Here is an 18,287-nt window from a genome sequence, read left to right on the forward strand (position 1 = left end):
GCACCAGGATCACGAGCTCACAAAACCAGCAGTCTCGCGAGACCGCTAAGTCATCTCGGTAATTTCGCAATGCATCTCTGGGAACGGAAGCTAGCAGCCGCATCGCGCGTGTCGGGACAGCTTCGTTGGATGCCGGAGGATGAGTATATAACTATTCTTTATTTAATTTTTTTTTTAACAGGGATATGGTGCCCACACTGCTATATACTACATGGGCTGTGTTATATACTATGTGGGCTGTGCTATATATTACATGGGCTGTGTTATTTACTACGTGGCTGCTATATACTGCGTGGGCTGTGCTATATACTGCGTGGGCAGTGTTATATACTGCATGGCCTGTGTTATATACTGCGTGGGCTGTGTTATATACTGCATGGCCTGTGTTATATACTATGTGGGCTGTGTTATATACTGCCTGGGCTGTGTTATATACTGCGTGGCCTATATACTGCGTGGGCTGTGTTAATATACTGCATGGCCTGTGTTATATACTGCATGGCCTGTGTTATATACTGCATGGCCTATATACTGCATGGGCTGTGTTATATACTGCGTGGGCTGTGTTATATACTGCATGGCCTGTGTTATATATTGTATACTATATACTATATACTATGTGGCTGTGTTATATACTACATGGGCTGTGCTATATATTATGTGGGCTGTTGTTGTGAATTAGACTTTTTTGGCTCCCTCTTGTGGTCACTAGTGATATGACTCTGGGATTGTCTTTCCTCAGTTTGGCACCCACCTGGGTCGTTAGTCCAGGGGTGTTGCTATATAAACTTCCTGGATTCTCAGTCCTGTGCCTGGCATCGTTGTAATCAGTTCCTTTCTGTTTGCTCCTGTCTGCTGGTCCTGGATCTTTCAAAATTAAGCTAAGTCCTGCTTCCTTGTTTTTTGGTTTTGTGCATAGCTCTTATTTTTTGTCCAGCTTGTACTAAATGTGATTCCTGATTTTGCTGGAAGCTCTAGGGGGCTGGTGTTCTCCCCCCGGGCCGTTAGACGGTTCGGGGGTTCTTGAATATCCAGCGTGGAAATTTTTATAGGGTTTTTGCTGACCGTATAAGTCATCTTACTATATTCTGCTATTAGTCAGTGGGCCTCTCTTTGCTAAATATCTAGTTCATTCTTACGTTTGTCTTTTCTCCTTACCTCACCGTTATTATTTGTTGGGGGCTTGTATCCAACTTTTGGGGTCTTTTCTCTGGAGGCAAGAAAGGTCTATCTTTTCCCTTCTAGGGTTAGTTAGTTCTCCGGCTGGCGTGAGACGTCTAGAACCAACGTAGGCACGTTCCCCGGCTGCTGCCATTTGTGGTGCTAGGATTAGATATATGGTCAGCCCAGTTACCACTGCCCTAAGAGCTGTTTTTTTTGTGTTTGCAGACTTGGTATGTACTTTTGAGACCCTCTGCCATTGGGGTCATAACAGTATGCCAGGCCAAGGTTGAATGTTTAATGCATTGCAGAAGTGGGATTACAAGAAAGGAAAGTCTGAGTTTTTTTTTTTTTTTTTTTTCTTTCCTCTCTTTTTTCCTCCCCTTTACCTCTGAGTGGCTTGTTCTTGCTGCAGACATGAATGTCCAGACTTTGATTACAAGTGTGGATCAGCTTGCTGCTCGTGTGCAGGGCATACAAGATTTTGTTACCAGTAGTCCAATGTCTGAACCTAAAATACCTATTCCTGAACTGTTCTCTGGAGACCGATTTAAGTTTAGGAATTTCAGGAATAATTGTAAATTGTTTCTATCTCTGAGACCCCGTTCATCTGGAGACTCAGCTCAGCAAGTAAAAATTGTTATCTCTTTCTTACGGGGCGACCCTCAGGATTGGGCCTTCTCGCTAGCGCCAGGAGATCCGGCATTGGCAAATATTGATGCGTTTTTTCTGGCGCTCGGATTGCTTTACGAGGAACCCAATCTTGAAATTCAGGCAGAAAAAGCCTTGCTGGCTATTTCTCAGGGTCAGGATGAAGCTGAAGTGTATTGCCAAAAATTTCGGAAATGGTCCGTGCTTACTCAGTGGAATGAGTGTGCTCTGGCCGCAAATTTCAGAAATGGCCTTTCTGAAGCCATTAAGAATGTGATGGTGGGTTTCTCCATTCCTACAGGTCTGAATGATTCCATGGCGCTGGCTATTCAAATTGACCGGCGTTTGCGGGAGCGCAAAGCCGCGAATCCTCTGGTGGTGTTGTCTGAACAAACACCTGATTTAATGCAATGTGGTAGAATTCAGACTAGAAATGAACGGAAAAATCATAGACGTCAGAATGGGCTGTGTTTTTACTGTGGTGATTCTACACATGTTATATCAGCATGCTCTAAACGCCTAACTAGGGTTGTTAGTCCTGTCGCCATTGGTAATTTGCAACCTAAATTTATTTTGTCTGTGACTTTAATTTGCTCATTGTCCTCCTACCCTGTTATGGCGTTTGTGGATTCAGGTGCTGCCCTGAGTCTTATGGATCTGTCGTTTGCCAAGCGCTGTGGTTTTGTTCTTGAGCCGTTGGTAAATCCTATCCCTCTTAGAGGTATTGATGCTACGCCATTGGCGGAAAATAAACCGCAGTTTTGGACACAGGTAACCATGTGCATGACTCCTGAACATCGGGAGGTGATTCGTTTTCTTGTTCTGCATAAAATGCATGATTTGGTCGTTTTGGGTCTGCCATGGTTACAGACCCATAATCCAGTCTTGGATTGGAAGGCAATGTCTGTGTCAAGTTGGGGCTGTCAGGGAATTCATGGTGATTCCCCGCCGGTGTCTATTGCTTCCTCTACTCCTTCGGAAGTTCCTGAGTATTTGTCTGATTACCAGGATGTATTCAGCGAGTCTAGGTCCAGTGCTCTTCCTCCTCATAGGGACTGTGACTGCGCTATAGATTTGATTCCAGGTAGTAAATTTCCTAAGGGAAGATTATTTAATCTGTCTGTACCTGAGCATACCGCAATGCGTTTGTATATCAAGGAATCTCTGGAGAAGGGGCATATCCGTCCATCCTCTTCCCCTCTTGGTGCGGGATTTTTTTTGTGGCCAAGAAGGACGGATCTTTGAGACCTTGTATTGACTATCGGCTTCTGAATAAAATCACTGTTAAATTTCAGTATCCTTTGCCTCTGTTGTCGGACTTGTTTGCCCGGATTAAAGGTGCCAAGTGGTTCACCAAGATAGATCTTCGTGGTGCGTACAACCTTGTGCGCATTAAGCAAGGAGATGAATGGAAAACTGCATTTAATACGCCCGAAGGTCATTTTGAGTACTTGGTGATGCCTTTCGGGCTCTCTAATGCTCCTTCAGTGTTTCAGTCCTTTATGCATGATATTTTCCGGAAGTATCTGGATAGATTTATGATTGTTTATCTGGATGATATTCTGTTTTTTTCTGATGATTGGGACTCGCATGTAGAGCAGGTCAGGATGGTGTTTCAGGTTTTGCGTGAGAATGCTTTGTTTGTTAAGGGCTCAAAGTGTCTCTTTGGAGTACAGAAGGTTCCCTTTTTGGGGTTTATTTTTTTCCCCTTCTGCGGTGGAGATGGACCCAGTCAAGGTCCGAGCTATTCATGATTGGACTCAACCCACGTCAGTTAAGAGTCTTCAGAAGTTCTTGGGTTTTGCTAACTTCTACCGTCGTTTTATCGCTAATTTTTCTAGCGTTGTTAAACCTTTGACGGATATGACCAAGAAAGGTTCTGATGTTGCTAACTGGGCTCCTGCAGCCGTGGAAGCTTTTCAAGAGTTGAAGCGCCGGTTTACTTCGGCGCCTGTTTTGTGCCAGCCTGATGTCTCACTTCCCTTTCAGGTTGAAGTGGATGCTTCTGAGATTGGGGCTGGGGCCGTTTTGTCGCAGAGAGGCCCTGGTTGCTCTGTAATGAGACCATGTGCTTTTTTCTCTAGGAAGTTTTCGCCTGCTGAGCGGAATTATGATGTTGGCAATCGGGAGTTGTTAGCCATGAAGTGGGCATTTGAGTAGTGGCATCATTGGCTCGAGGGTGCTAAGCATCGTGTGGTGGTCTTGACTGATCACAAAAATCTGATGTATCTCGAGTCTGCTAAACGCCTGAATCCTAGACAGGCCCGCTGGTCATTGTTTTTCTCCCGTTTTGACTTTGTGGTCTCGTATTTACCAGGTTCAAAGAATGTGAAGGCTGATGCTCTTTCAAGGAGCTTTGTGCCTGACTCTCCTGGAGTCGCAGAACCAGTTGGTATTCTCAAAGAGGGAGTTATCCTGTCAGCCATTTCTCCGGATTTGCGACGTGTGTTGCAGAGATTTCAGGCTGGTAGACCTGACTCTTGTCCACCTGAAAGACTGTTTGTTCCTGATAAGTGGACCAGCAGAGTCATTTCCGAGGTTCATTCCTCGGTGTTGGCAGGGCATCCGGGAATTTTTGGCACCAGAGATCTGGTGGCTAGGTCCTTTTGGTGGCCTTCCTTGTCACGGGATGTGCGGTCATTTGTGCAGTCCTGTGGGACTTGTGCTCGAGCTAAGCCTTGCTGTTCTCGTGCCAGCGGGTTGCTCTTGCCCTTGCCTGTCCCGAAGAGGCCTTGGACACACATTTCCATGGATTTCATTTCAGATCTTCCGGTGTCTCAGGGCATGTCTGTCATCTGGGTGGTATGTGATCGCTTTTCCAAGATGGTCCATTTGGTATCTTTGCCTAAGCTGCCTTCCTCTTCCGATCTGGTTCCTTTGTTCTTTCAGAATGTGGTTCGTTTACACGGCATTCCTGAGAATATTGTGTCTGACAGAGGATCCCAGTTTGTTTCCAGGTTCTGGCGATCCTTTTGTGCTAAGATGGGCATTGATTTGTCGTTTTCGTCTGCCTTTCATCCTCAGACTAATGGACAAACGGAGCGAACTAATCAGACTCTGGAGGCTTATTTGAGGTGTTTTGTTTCTGCAGATCAGGATGATTGGGTGACCTTCTTGCCGTTGGCTGAGTTTGCCCTTAATAATCGGGCTAGTTCCGCTACTTTGCTTTCGCCATTTTTTTGCAACTCTGGTTTCCATCCTCGTTTTTCCTCGGGACATGTGGAGCCTTCTGACTGTCCTGGGGTAGATTCCGTGGTGGATAGGTTGCAGCAGATCTGGAATCATGTGGTGGACAACTTAAAGTTGTCACAGGAGAAGGCTCAGCGTTTTGCCAACCGCCGCCGCGGTGTGGGTCCCCGACTTCGTGTTGGGGATTTGGTATGGCTGTCTTCTCGATTTGTTCCTATGAAGGTCTCCTCTCCTAAATTTAAGCCTCGCTTCATCGGTCCTTACAAGATATTGGAAATCCTTAATCCTGTGTCCTTTCGCTTGGATCTTCCGGTGTCGTTTGCCATTCACAACGTGTTCCATAGGTCTTTGTTGCGGCGGTACGTTGTACCTGTGGTTCCTTCTGTTAAGTCTCCTGCTCCGGTGTTGGTTGAGGGCGAGTTGGAGTACGTGGTGGAGAAGATCTTGGATTCTCGTCTCTCCAGGCGGAGGCTTCAGTATCTGGTCAAGTGGAAGGGCTATGGTCAGGAGGATAATTCCTGGGTGGTTGCCTCTGATGTGCATGCGGCCGATTTATTTCGTGCCTTTCACGCTGCTCATCCTGATCGCCCTGGTGGTCTTGGTGAGGGTTCGGTGACCCCTCCTTAAAGGGGGGGTACTGTTGTGAATTAGACTTTTTTTGCTCCCTCTTGTGGTCACTAGTGATATGACTCTGGGATTGTCTTTCCTCAGTTTGGCACCCACCTGGGTCGTTAGTCCAGGGGTGTTGCTATATAAACTTCCTGGATTCTCAGTCCTGTGCCTGGCATCGTTGTAATCAGTTCCTTTCTGTTTGCTCCTGTCTGCTGGTCCTGGATCTTTCAAAATTAAGCTAAGTCCTGCTTCCTTGTTTTTTGGTTTTGTGCATAGCTCTTATTTTTTGTCCAGCTTGTACTAAATGTGATTCCTGATTTTGCTGGAAGCTCTAGGGGGCTGGTGTTCTCCCCCCGGGCCGTTAGACGGTTCGGGGGTTCTTGAATATCCAGCGTGGAAATTTTTATAGGGTTTTTGCTGACCGTATAAGTCATCTTACTATATTCTGCTATTAGTCAGTGGGCCTCTCTTTGCTAAATATCTAGTTCATTCTTACGTTTGTCTTTTCTCCTTACCTCACCGTTATTATTTGTTGGGGGCTTGTATCCAACTTTTGGGGTCTTTTCTCTGGAGGCAAGAAAGGTCTATCTTTTCCCTTCTAGGGTTAGTTAGTTCTCCGGCTGGCGCGAGACGTCTAGAACCAACGTAGGCACATTCCCCGGCTGCTGCTATTTGTGGTGCTAGGATTAGATATATGGTCAGCCCAGTTACCACTGCCCTAAGAGCTGTTTTTTTTGTGTTTGCAGACTTGGTATGTACTTTTGAGACCCTCTGCCATTGGGGTCATAACAGGCTGTGTTATATACTGCCTGGCTGCTATATACTATGTGGGCAGTGTTATATACTGCGTGGCCTGTGCTATATATTACATGGGCTGTGTTATATACTGCGTGGGCTGTGTTATATACTATGTCACTGCTATATACTATGTGGCTGCTATATACTACGTGGCTACTATAAACAACATGGCTGTGCTATATACTATATGGCTGTCTGTGTTACATGACTTGCAAGACCGCTAAGTCATCTGGGTAATTTTGCAATGCATTTCTGGGAACGGAAGCTGGCAGCCGCATCGCGCGCATCGGGACAGCTTTGTTGGACGCCGGAGGATGAGTATATAACTATTTTTTATTTTAATTTTTTTAACAGGGATATGGTGCCCACACTGCTATATACTACGTGGGCTGTGTTATATACTATGCAGACTGTGCTATATATTACGTGGGCTGTGTTATATACTGCGTGGCCTGTGTTATATACTGCGTGGGCTGTGTTATATACTGCGTGGGCTGTGTTATATACTGCATGGCCTGTGTTATATACTGCGTGGGCTGTGTTATATACTGCATGGCCTGTGATATATACTGCGTGGGCTGTGTTATATACTGCGTGGCCTGTGTTATATACTGCGTGGCCTGTGTTATGTACTACATGGGCTATGCTATATACTACGTGGCTGTGTTATGTACTACGTGGGCTGTGCTATATATTACGTGGGCTGTGTTATATACTCTGTGGGCTGTGCTATATATTACGTGGGCTGTGTTATATACTGCCTGGCTGCTATATACTACATGGGCAGTGTTATATACTGCATGGCCTGTGCTATATTTTACATGGGCTGTGTTATATATTGCGTGGGCTGTGCTATATACTATGTGGCTGTGTTATATACTACATGGGCTGTGCTATATATTACGTGGGCTCTGTTATATACTGCCTGGCTGCTATATACTACATGGGCAGTGTTATATACTGCGTGGCCTGTACTATATATTACATGGGCTGTGTTATATACTGTGTGGGCTGTGTTATATACTATGTGGCTGCTATATACTACATGGCTGCTATATACTACGTGGCTGCTATAAACAACATGGCTGTGCTATATACTACATGGTTGTCTGTGTTACGTGAGCTGTGCTATATACTATGTGGCTGCTATATACTATGTGGCTGTGCTATATACTACGTGGCTGTGCTATATACTACGTGGCTGGTTGTGTTATATACTATGTGGCTGTGATATATACTATGTGGCTGTGCTATATACTATGTGACTGGCTGTGTTATGTAGGCTGTGTTATATACTACGTGGCCTGTGTTATATACTGCGTGGGCTGTGCTATATATTACGTGGGCTGTCCTATATATTACGTGGCCTGTGTTATATACTGAGTGGGCAGTGTTATATACTGTGGGCTGTGATATATACTACATGGCTGTCTGTTATGTGGGCTGTGTTATATACTACGTGGCCTGTGTTATATACTGTGTGGGCTGTGCTATATATTACGTGGGCTGTCCTATATATTACATGGGCTGTGTTATATACTACATGGCTGCTATTACTATGTGGCTGCTATATACTACGTGGCTGTGCTATATACTACGTGGCTGTCTGTGTTACGTGGGCTGTGCTATATACTACGTAGCTGTGCTTTATACTACATGGCTGTGTTATACATGCTGTGTGCATGTGTGAGGCGTGTTTTGTGTCCCGTGCTGTTGGTAAAAAATTGACATGTCAGCATGTTTTACCCAAGGACATACGGCACTTGGAAACACACTGACATGTGCACAGACTGATTCACATGAATGGGTCTATGTGTTTAAGTTTCTCCAATACGTGTGAAAACTGTCACAACACGTACCAGACACACTGACGTCTGAAAGAGGCCTAAAGGAGAAATTGAAGAATTTTTTTTTCAATTAACTTTATGTGTGTTCATTCCAGCAACTAATCAGGGTGCAGAAACCATCCACAACGTCATGACACAAAGTCTTCATGAAGGTACTTAACGCATAAATTGGCCCAACAGCCATATAAAAAGGTGTCTCATTACTAAGGTGCCACACAATAAACATCTCATGATGGGTAAAACCAGCAAGTTGTCTCAAAACCTTTGCAACCTTATTATTGCAAAACATACTGATGGCATTGGTTACAGAAGAATTTCTAAACTATTGAAGACTCCAGTGAGCACTGTTGGGGCTATAATCCAGAAGTGGGAGAACATCATTTCACCATAAATTGGCCATGACCAGGTGCTCTTCGCAAGATTTCAGTCAGAGGATTAAAAAATAACAGAAGAGTTGTCCAAGAGCCATGGACCATCTGTGGAGCTACCAAAAGACCTGAAATCAGCAAGTGCAATTACTTAAAATAAAACAGTATGTAATGCACTCAACTTCCATTGCCTGTATGCACTCTCACCACACAACCTCCATTGCCTGTATGTATGCTCACCATGCAACATTCAATTGCTGAACAAAAAGCATGTTCAAGCATGTTTAAAGTTTGCTTAAGAACATTTAGACAAGTCTGCGAAACACTGGGAGAATATAGTCTGGTCAGTTGAGACCAAAATTTGACTCTTAGAATGCCATAATACGCACCATGTTTGGAGGTCAAAAGGAACTGCATATTGCAGCACCCCAGGGTCCTGGTCATTGCAGTAATACCATTCTCCGCTAGGGGGGAGTGATGTTACGTTTGAAGGCAATAAAGGAGATCTCTTTACCAGGTAACACCAACACACAACACACTTCTTACTCCAGTCCACCAGGGGGAGCTATACTCCTATTTAATAGGGCACTCTTCACAATTAGGTAAGAGTTTGGACCTCTCAGAGCTGTCCATGGAGGAGTCGCAGTTCATGCCGCTGCTGATCCTAGCGCGTTCCTCGGAGGAGTGGAACGGTGTCGGTGGAGTCGCATCCCGTGCAGGTACCAAAGACGACCACATCCCGGGGATCTGCTTACCCCCCCGTCTCCGCTACCTCGATAGCCTCTCTTCCAAGCCCTGGACTAAATGGGCATGATATTAGAGTCCTCCCCTGGGGGGAATATCAACTGCACCTGATATCACAGTGGAGGAGGGAGGAGGAACAAGAGGCCCGGGGTGACCTGCAGGACAGCCTTCCACTAAAATGGGGTGTCATGGTATTTTTCCATCTCCAGAAGGGGAAGGGTTTCATCCAGGAGATTGGATTGCCAGTGGGGGTCCATGTCACCCGGGGTGAAGTGAAACCCTGTCTTAGAGGGGGACACCTGGACCCAGACCTTTACCCCGGGGATGCCGTAACTTATACCCGGCACCGCAAAGGAAACAGCTGGTGGGCTCGGGATGTCCAGAGATGCGCAGCCCTTATAGCATCACCTAAGGCCCAGGAAAATGAACTGACCACGGAGACAGCCGCTGCAGCCCCTGTTGTAGCAAATGCCTACACCCAAGCTATGCAGACTTCCATTGTGGCCCATGATCTAACGATCCACGAAAGACACACTAACGGTGTTTACCTGGCACCAGGTGTAACCCTAAATCCAACCCTTCCCAGGCCAGAAAGGATTCTGTGCCAAGTGAAGCCCTGGAAGCTGTCCAATTAAGCATCGAACATTGAATGTAAATAGTTTGTTTATGCTTTGCTACTACTTTCAAGTTAAAAACCCGTCCAGGGTTATTTCTTAAAGGGGTCCCGCGTTAAAGGGATCCTTAATTTTGCCCAAGTTCATTGTTGCCTTAAAGACATTTTGAATCATGGACGGTGAATGATTCACAAACTGTCCTTGTATATAGTTGGCACCTTCTTAAGGGTGATTTCTACTGGTGTTAAAAAAGAAGTCTTTTACACAGACTGCTTCCAACAGAAACTACTGTTAATCTTGTTGTGAGAATTGCTTTGCTTTTCAGACCTGAAGAAAAACCCATTGGTGTGGCAGAATTCCGGGTCAGGATACACGTCTTGTAGCCCACCCAAGTCTAACGTTGGGGGTTCGTCACGGGTCCCTCGCATCACATCACCTTTGTTGCTCAATTGACTTGAATATTGATGATGTCATTGATACTTTGCACTGCCTCAGAAAAGAGTCAAGTTTGCCCTTAAAGGGAATGTTTACTTGTTGCACTTTGTCTAAAAGTGATAATGTTTGAAAGTATTGAGTAGTTAGATAGAATTGTGTTTCACGCAGTCGATAGAATGTAGTTAACAGTATAGAGTTAAAGTTAGATAGTCTGAAATGATGTACTTTGAATAAACTGAAGAAAATGCAGTGAGCCCATGGGGTTGATAGACTGGTCTGCAATTGAATAAAGTGGACCCGTGTGGGTTAGTTAAAAGTTTTGCACTTAGAAAGGAATAATTGTTTTGCACTTGAATAAAGATAGAAAATGTTTGCCTTTGCACTTAATAGATAGTACACCTGTGTGGGTAAATATATTTCATAGTTAGTACATCTGTTATTAAAATGTTCTATTTTTAGGAGTAGGTCGGCAATGTAAATATGTTCTTGTTTTACAACATTCAAGTGTCCTCACCTCCCATAAAGGGAAGCTTAGTATATATTAAGTTGTTTTATAGCATTTTAAAAAATGTACATGTCTTTTTGCTAATGTATTGTTGCTTTCTTTTCCCAGTTCCGGAGTACTGTATTTAACAGGGGGGAGTGCAGCGCCCTAGGGTCCTGATCACTGCAGTAATACCATTCTTCTCTAGTTCTTCTCTAGGGGGGAGTGATGTTACGTTTGAAGGCAATAAAGGAGATCTCTTTACCAGGTAACACCAACACACAACACTGTCAGGACTCTGAACATTTTTTGCCTTTTGTGCATTACTGCCCTTTTCCAAGATGGCGTCTTTGGTCTCATGTGCACTGTGTCTTCCCGCTATAAAACTCCACCCCAGCCTTCAGTCTGTGCTAGAGTATTCTGCCTTGCATCCAGCTCCTGATCTCTGATTACTCCCTGGCTATACACCTGCTCCTGTGACCCTGTGTGGTGATCCTGCCACTCTGCTCTGAGTTCCTGCTGCATACACAAGTTTCCAGTAATCCTCCTTCATTTGCTGCTCGTGTTTACTTCCACCTGCATTTGCTGGACATGTAAGCTGCTGCTGCTTTGCATTAACCTGAGACTATTAACCAGGCCTCCCTGGTTGAGCTAAGATATGATTTGAACTGCCTATAAGCATATCTATCTGTGTCTGGACTAAGACAAGGATTTATTTGTGTCAAGTATCCACAAGAATAACTGTGCTTCATAGACTTTCTGCTTGATTGCATTTTGCTCTGAAGTTTCCTATAGACTGCTAAGCTGCGTTTATTATTTGCACCAAGTGTTGTGGACTTGGGTTTCTCTCTGCACCTGTTTGAATCACCGTGTGATAATATACACTTTACCACTTATAAAACTGTGTCCTGTAGTTGTCCTGTTCCACGCAAAGAGTCTCCTGAGTTATCCCCTATAATTATTACAGGATACTCTAGCCTAAAAAAAAAAGGAGACTGCTGGAACAATGACTGCAGAAAGCAGATTAGAGCAGGTGTTTTCCATAATTAGATCACTGCAGAAAGATGTGGAAGGTCTGCAAAAGAAGTTTGGAAGCTTTGAACTCAATCAACAAGTGTTTGGACAGACTTTGCAGGACTTGAGCAACCGCATGGCAGCCCAGGAAAACAAACTTGCTGGCATAGAGTCCCAGTATGGATGGGCTTTTCAGGACATAAGCACGCAAATAGCTGCACAAGTGACTTTACCCTCTGGGCAACCGCCACCAGCTAGCCCACCTAAGTTGCCCCCATTCAGATTTAATGGTGAACGCGACAAATTTCGTGGCTTTGTGAATCAATGTATGCTATATTTTGATGTGCATGCTGACCGCTTTCATACTGATAGATCCAAAGTATTGTGTGTAATAATGCTACTGACCTCACGATCGCTTGCCTGGGCGAATCCGATGATTGAGTCTCGTGACCCATGGTTAAATGACTTGGATGATTTCTTGGCCACTATGGCATTAATGTTTGATTACCCTAATCGCCATGCAACCGCTGAATCTGCTTTGTTGTCTTTACGCCAGGCTAAACGTTCTGTTATTGAGTATGCCACTGAATTCAGGAGATTGGCGGTAGATACCAATTGGGACAGTTATGCACAATTGCCTATTTTTAAAAGGGGTCTGTCTAGTATTGTAAAAGATGAACTAGCCCGCTCTGAGTCACCACAAGAGCTAGAGACATTTATACAGCATTGTGTGCGCATAGACATTCGCCTTACTGAGCGTAGGCAGGAGAAATTTGCTGCATATAACCGTGTGTCTAACTTTTCCCTTCCTTCCAAAGAGCCTGCAGGTAAAACCTCTCGGGAGGTGGAGGAGGTGCCCATGTAAATTGATTCCGTTCAGAGGCGCGAGATCAATGAGCGCCGGGAGCATCGCCTTCGTGAAAGTCTATGTTTCTACTGCGGGCAGTCTTGATCACTTCTTGATCAATTGTCCTAAGTGTCCTAGACGGCCTAACAAGGTGCTAGCACCAATAGGGGAGTATGACAACTGTGATGATGAATCTGACATCTCTGAATGTAGCCTGCCTTTAAACGCTGTATTCCATTCACTTTCTATGACTTCACCCCCCAAGGAGCTGAAGGAAAAGAACTCTCACTGTTCTCTCCCTATTAAGATCCTGTGTTCAGGACAGTGGATTTCCAGTTCAGCTATGATTGACTCTGGTGCAGGTGGCAATTTCATGGATATCGCATTTGTCAAGGAACATGGTATTAAAATTCAGCAAAGAGCCTCTCCAATTACCATGGAAACAGTGGATGGGTCACCTTTAATCTCTGGGCCTGTGGATCAGGAGACCGTACCCCTTGAAATTTTGTTGGAGCCTAATCATCAGGAGCAACTTTCTTTCTTGCTAATTTCTTCTCCTCATTTTCCTGGGATTTTAGGCATTCCTTGGTTGCGTTCTCAGAACCCAATTATCAACTGGGAGACCAAGGAGATTATCTTCTCAACAATGAGCAACTCAGCGTTAACAGAAGCTGTCCCTGAGTCAACAACTACGGAACCACATGTACAGGTATTTTGTTTATCTCCAGCTTATAAAGAGTTCTCTGACATCTGTGTCAAGAAGAATGCAGATCAGCTTCCTCCACACAGGCATTATGACTGTCCCACTGAGCTGCTTCCCGAGGCAGCCATTCCTTTTGGTAACGTATACCCTTTGGCGGCACTTGAGCTTCAAGCCTTAAAAGAGTATATTGATGAAAATCTGGCCAAAGTCTTCATACGTCCTTCCTCACCAGCAGGGGCACCTATCTTTTTTGTAAAGAAGAAGGATGGGACCCTGAGACCCTGTGTTGACTATCGAGAACTCAATAAGGTAACCGTACGAAACTGTTACCCTTTGCCTCCCGAATTCCTGGAAAAAGTCCGCCATGCTAAGGTGTTCTCTAAACTGGATCTTCGGGGGGCTTATAATTTGGTGCATATTCGTCCAGGGGATGAGTGGAAGACAGCATTCAGATGCCGGTATGGACACTTTGAATCTCTTGTGATGCCCTTCGGGCTTTGTAACGCCCCTGCAACATTTCAACACCTTGCTAATGACATTTTCAGAGATTTGTTGGACCAGTGTGTGGTGATCTATTTGGACGATATACTAATCTTTTCTGACTCTACAGGAACATGAAGAACATGTCAAAACCGTTTTAAGACGTCTGAAAGAAAACCATCTGTATATTAAGCCAGAGAAATGCGAGTTCCATCGTTCTGAGATACAGTACTTAGGTTATATCATCTCTCCCCAGGGGCTGAACATGGAATCTGGTAAGATTCAGGCTATCCTTGACTGGCCGGTACCCAAGAACGTTAAGGAGGTCCAACATTTTATTGGTTTTGCAAATTTCTACAGACGCTTCATTCAAAATTACTTCCTTGACAAAGAAGAAAAAGCCCTTTTAGTGGTCATCACAGGCTCAAGAAGCTTTTGATCGGCTTAAGATCTGTTTGACATCAGCACTGTTGTTGATACACCCAGATCCAACACTTCCTTTCATTGTGGAGGTGGACACTTCTGATAATGCTTTGGGGGCTATTCTCTCCCAAAGAACTGGAGAGAAGGGTCTGCTAAATCCTTGTGCTTTCTTTTCCCGTACACTAACCTCAGCAGAGAAGAATTACGATGTGGGATACAAGGATTTGCTGGCTATTATTGCGGCTTTCAAGGAATGGAGGCATCATCTGCAAGGAGCTGCACAACAGGTCATAGTGCTAACTAACCATCACAATCTAGAGTTCCTTAGATCCGCTAGATGTCTTTCTCCTCGTCAGGCTCGTTGGAACTTATTTTTAAATCAATTTAACTTTGTTATCTCGTACCGTCCAGGTTCTCGTAATGGGAAGGCTGATGCTTTATCCCGAATCCATGCTGCGGATTCCATACCTGGAGCCCCATCCAAGACCATTCTATCTGATGCCAATTTCATTGGAGTTATCCATGATCAGGACTTGTGGAAGGAGTGCAGGGAGGCCTATGAAGGTGATGTATTTCTGGCCAACCCACCTGTGGATATTAATCTTGTCTTTAAGGGTGGCATGTGGTTCAGAGATCGACGTATCTACGTCCCGGAGGTTGTCCGTCTGCAGATCCTCAAGTTGGTACATGACTCCAAGTTGGCTGGTCACAGGGGGGTACAGAAGACACAAGAATTCCTGAGCCGATTCTTCTGGTGGCCAACTTGCCTGAAGGATACCAAGGACTATGTTCTCTCTTGCGAGGTATGTGCCCGTTACAAGACTCCTCGTGTGGCACCTACGGGTCTTCTACAACCATTACCTGTTCCGTCCCGCCCTTGGGGGTCTATATCAATGGTCTTTATTGTGGAGCTGCCTACATCAGGGGGCATGAATACAATCATGGTGGTAGTTGATCGCCTGACTAAAGCTGCTCATTTTGTTCCATGCACCGGCCTCCCCTCAGCTAAAGATACAGTGAACTTGGTTATACAGAATGTCTTTCGGTTGCACGGGGTTCCGGATGAGATCATCTCTGACCGTGGAGTACAGTTCACTTCCAGATTCTAGAAGGGGTTTTGCTCTGCACTCAATATTAATGTCTGCCTCTCTTCTGCTTACAATCCCCAGACAAATGGTCAGACTGAGCGTGCCAACCAGACACTGGAACAATATCTAAGAAGCTATGTCAGCCATCTCCAGGATGATTGGTTGGAGTTGTTGCCGTTAGCCGAATTTTCATATAATAATTCTCAGAGTGCCTCCACTAAATTTACACCTTTCTTTGCCAATCTGGGTTATCATCCGTGTATTTTACCTAGGTCTCCAATTATTTCTCCGGTTTCGGCAGTGGAGGAAAGGCTGACTGTGATGAGACAAAATCTGGAGGTTCTGAAGGAATCGCTGACCACAGCTCAAGAACATTATAAGAGATCGGCTGATAGATTCCGTAAACCTGCACCCATGTTCAAGGTATGAGATTCCGTGTGGATAGCATTTAAGAATCTGAAGTTAAACGTTCCTTCACAAAAACTTGGACAGAAATTCATTGGCCCTTTCAAGATCAACGGTATTGTGAGCTCTGTGGCCTGCCAGCTGAAGCTGCCTAGGACAATGAAGGTACACCCAGTTTTTCATGTATCTTTACTAAAGCCTGTATCTCCTAATACCTTCCAGGGACGTGTTGTGCCACCTCCACAGCCTGTGGTGATTGATGGGCAAGAACAATTTGTGGTGGAGGAAATTATTGATACCAGGATTCGCAGGAATCGGCTCCAATATCTGATAAGATGGCAGGGATATCCCCCTGAGTTTCTCTCTGCACCTGTTTGAATCATCGTGTGATAATATAGACTTTACCACTTATAAAACTGTGTCCTGTAGTTGTCTTGTTCCATGCAAAGAGTCTCCTGAGTTATCCCCTATAGTTATTACAAACACACTTCATACTCCAGTCCACCAGGGGGAGCTATGCTCCTATTTATTAGGGCACTCTTCACAATTAGGTAAAACTGGTGGTCTGGATAGAAAGTGAGGCAGAAAGAAGCTGACTGAGCTTGACCCAGGCAGCTGCTAGCTGAGCTCCGCTCAGTTAGTTGGTCCCTGACAGGGGTGGGATCCTGTTAGAGGCCTAGACAGAAGGCCAGGGAGCTGCGCCTGCCCCACGTGCGGCAGCCACTAAGAAAGAGACACGAACAGAGAACTGTATTGTAGAGCGTGAGTAGAAGTCATAGCAAAAGGAGAGGAAACCAGAAGGAGTTCTGCCCTGCACAGGCTGCCTCCTTCTGAGGCGCAGGATCCCGGTAGCCGGAACACCGAGGGAGCAACAGTCTTTTATGCCTTGCTCCAGAGACCGGCAGGACAACTAATTTCAAGTTACCGATCCACCCTCTACCCAGGAGGCACGGTGGCAATTTGTGGGGGCATGCTAGAGTCCCTGTAAAAAGCCTCAGGCCACCAGTCATACGGGTTTGTCCTATCCTATCCATCAGGGGGACAGAGAAAAACATAACATCTAGAACATCTACAACAGTTGTGAGGACCTTATGAGAGGCTCAGCAGTAAGGTACTATAACACCCAGGCACTAGAGGTAGGCTACTGATTTCCACCTGGATAAGGGGACTCTGGATTTGCCTGCAGAATGGCCAGACTCTGCCTGCCCTGTGATCTGGTGCTCTAGACTGTGGATGCTGAAGCCTTCAGTAAAAAGATAAAGAGACTGCAACCTTGTGTCCTCATTGTTCACTGTGCCTCACATCATCCACCATCTACACTCTGGGAAGCTTTGGGGATACACTTCACCTGTGGGAAGGTATACCATCTAGCTGCCATAACATCACCCCAGTGGACCCCTAAGCAGCGTCGGTCACCCTGACCGAATACCACAGGTGGCGTCACGAACACTATCCCTTTAAAGACCTTTACCCCTTTTACACGGACGTCCCTAGGGCCACGGACTGGGTCAGCCACCGTGACATCCCCCTTGAGAACCGAAGGACCCGGTACCGAGTACCCCACTGCCCTACGGGGCGCTCCACATATCATACCAAAAACACCATAGCAAAAGAGAAGTTGGGAGGTGGGAACATCATGTGGGACTGTTTTTCAGCATATGGCACTGGCAAACTTCATATGATTAAATGAAGGATGAATGGACAAATTTACCGAGACATTCTTGATAAAAATCTGCTGTCATCTGCCAGGATGGAGAAGATACTGCGAGGGTGGACACTTCAGCAAGAAATGTATTCCAAATACACAACCAATGAAACACTCAGTTGGTTTCAGAGAAAGAAAATAAATCTGCTAGAATGGCTCAACGAATCCAATAGAAAATACATGGACCTAAAGCTCAGATTTCATAGAAGTAGCACACGGAAGCTTCAGCATTTGAAGAATGTTTGGAAGAATGGACCAAAATCACACCTGAGCAATACATGCTACTAGTTTTCTTGAAGCCGTCATCAACAACAAAAGCTTTTGTATGAAGTATTAATTACATTTCAGATGACATTCCAGTGCAGTCTGATTTTCACGGACTGACATAATGGTAAAGATGAAGAGACTTTTTTTTCCTCTCCACCCACTCTCTCTCCATTCCACTGTGATCAAACTATGATCCCAGTCTGATTAGCATAATCGGACCGTTTTTCTTGGAAGGAAGGAAAATGGTTGTGTGATCCTAACCAGAGCAGACGTACGGACGAGTTTATACAGCAGTTCTGAGCAGTGTAGATCTGGCATGGGATTGAGGTAAAGCACTTTATTATTATTTTTATTATTATTAGTGATGAGCGAGTATACTCGTTGCTCGGTTTTCCCCAGCACGCTCGAGTGATCTCCGAGTATTTGTTATTGCTCGGAGATATAGTTTTCAT

This window comes from Ranitomeya variabilis, chromosome 4 (genome assembly GCF_051348905.1).
Source record: "Ranitomeya variabilis isolate aRanVar5 chromosome 4, aRanVar5.hap1, whole genome shotgun sequence".
In the NCBI taxonomy this organism is placed as follows: Eukaryota; Metazoa; Chordata; class Amphibia; order Anura; family Dendrobatidae; genus Ranitomeya; species Ranitomeya variabilis.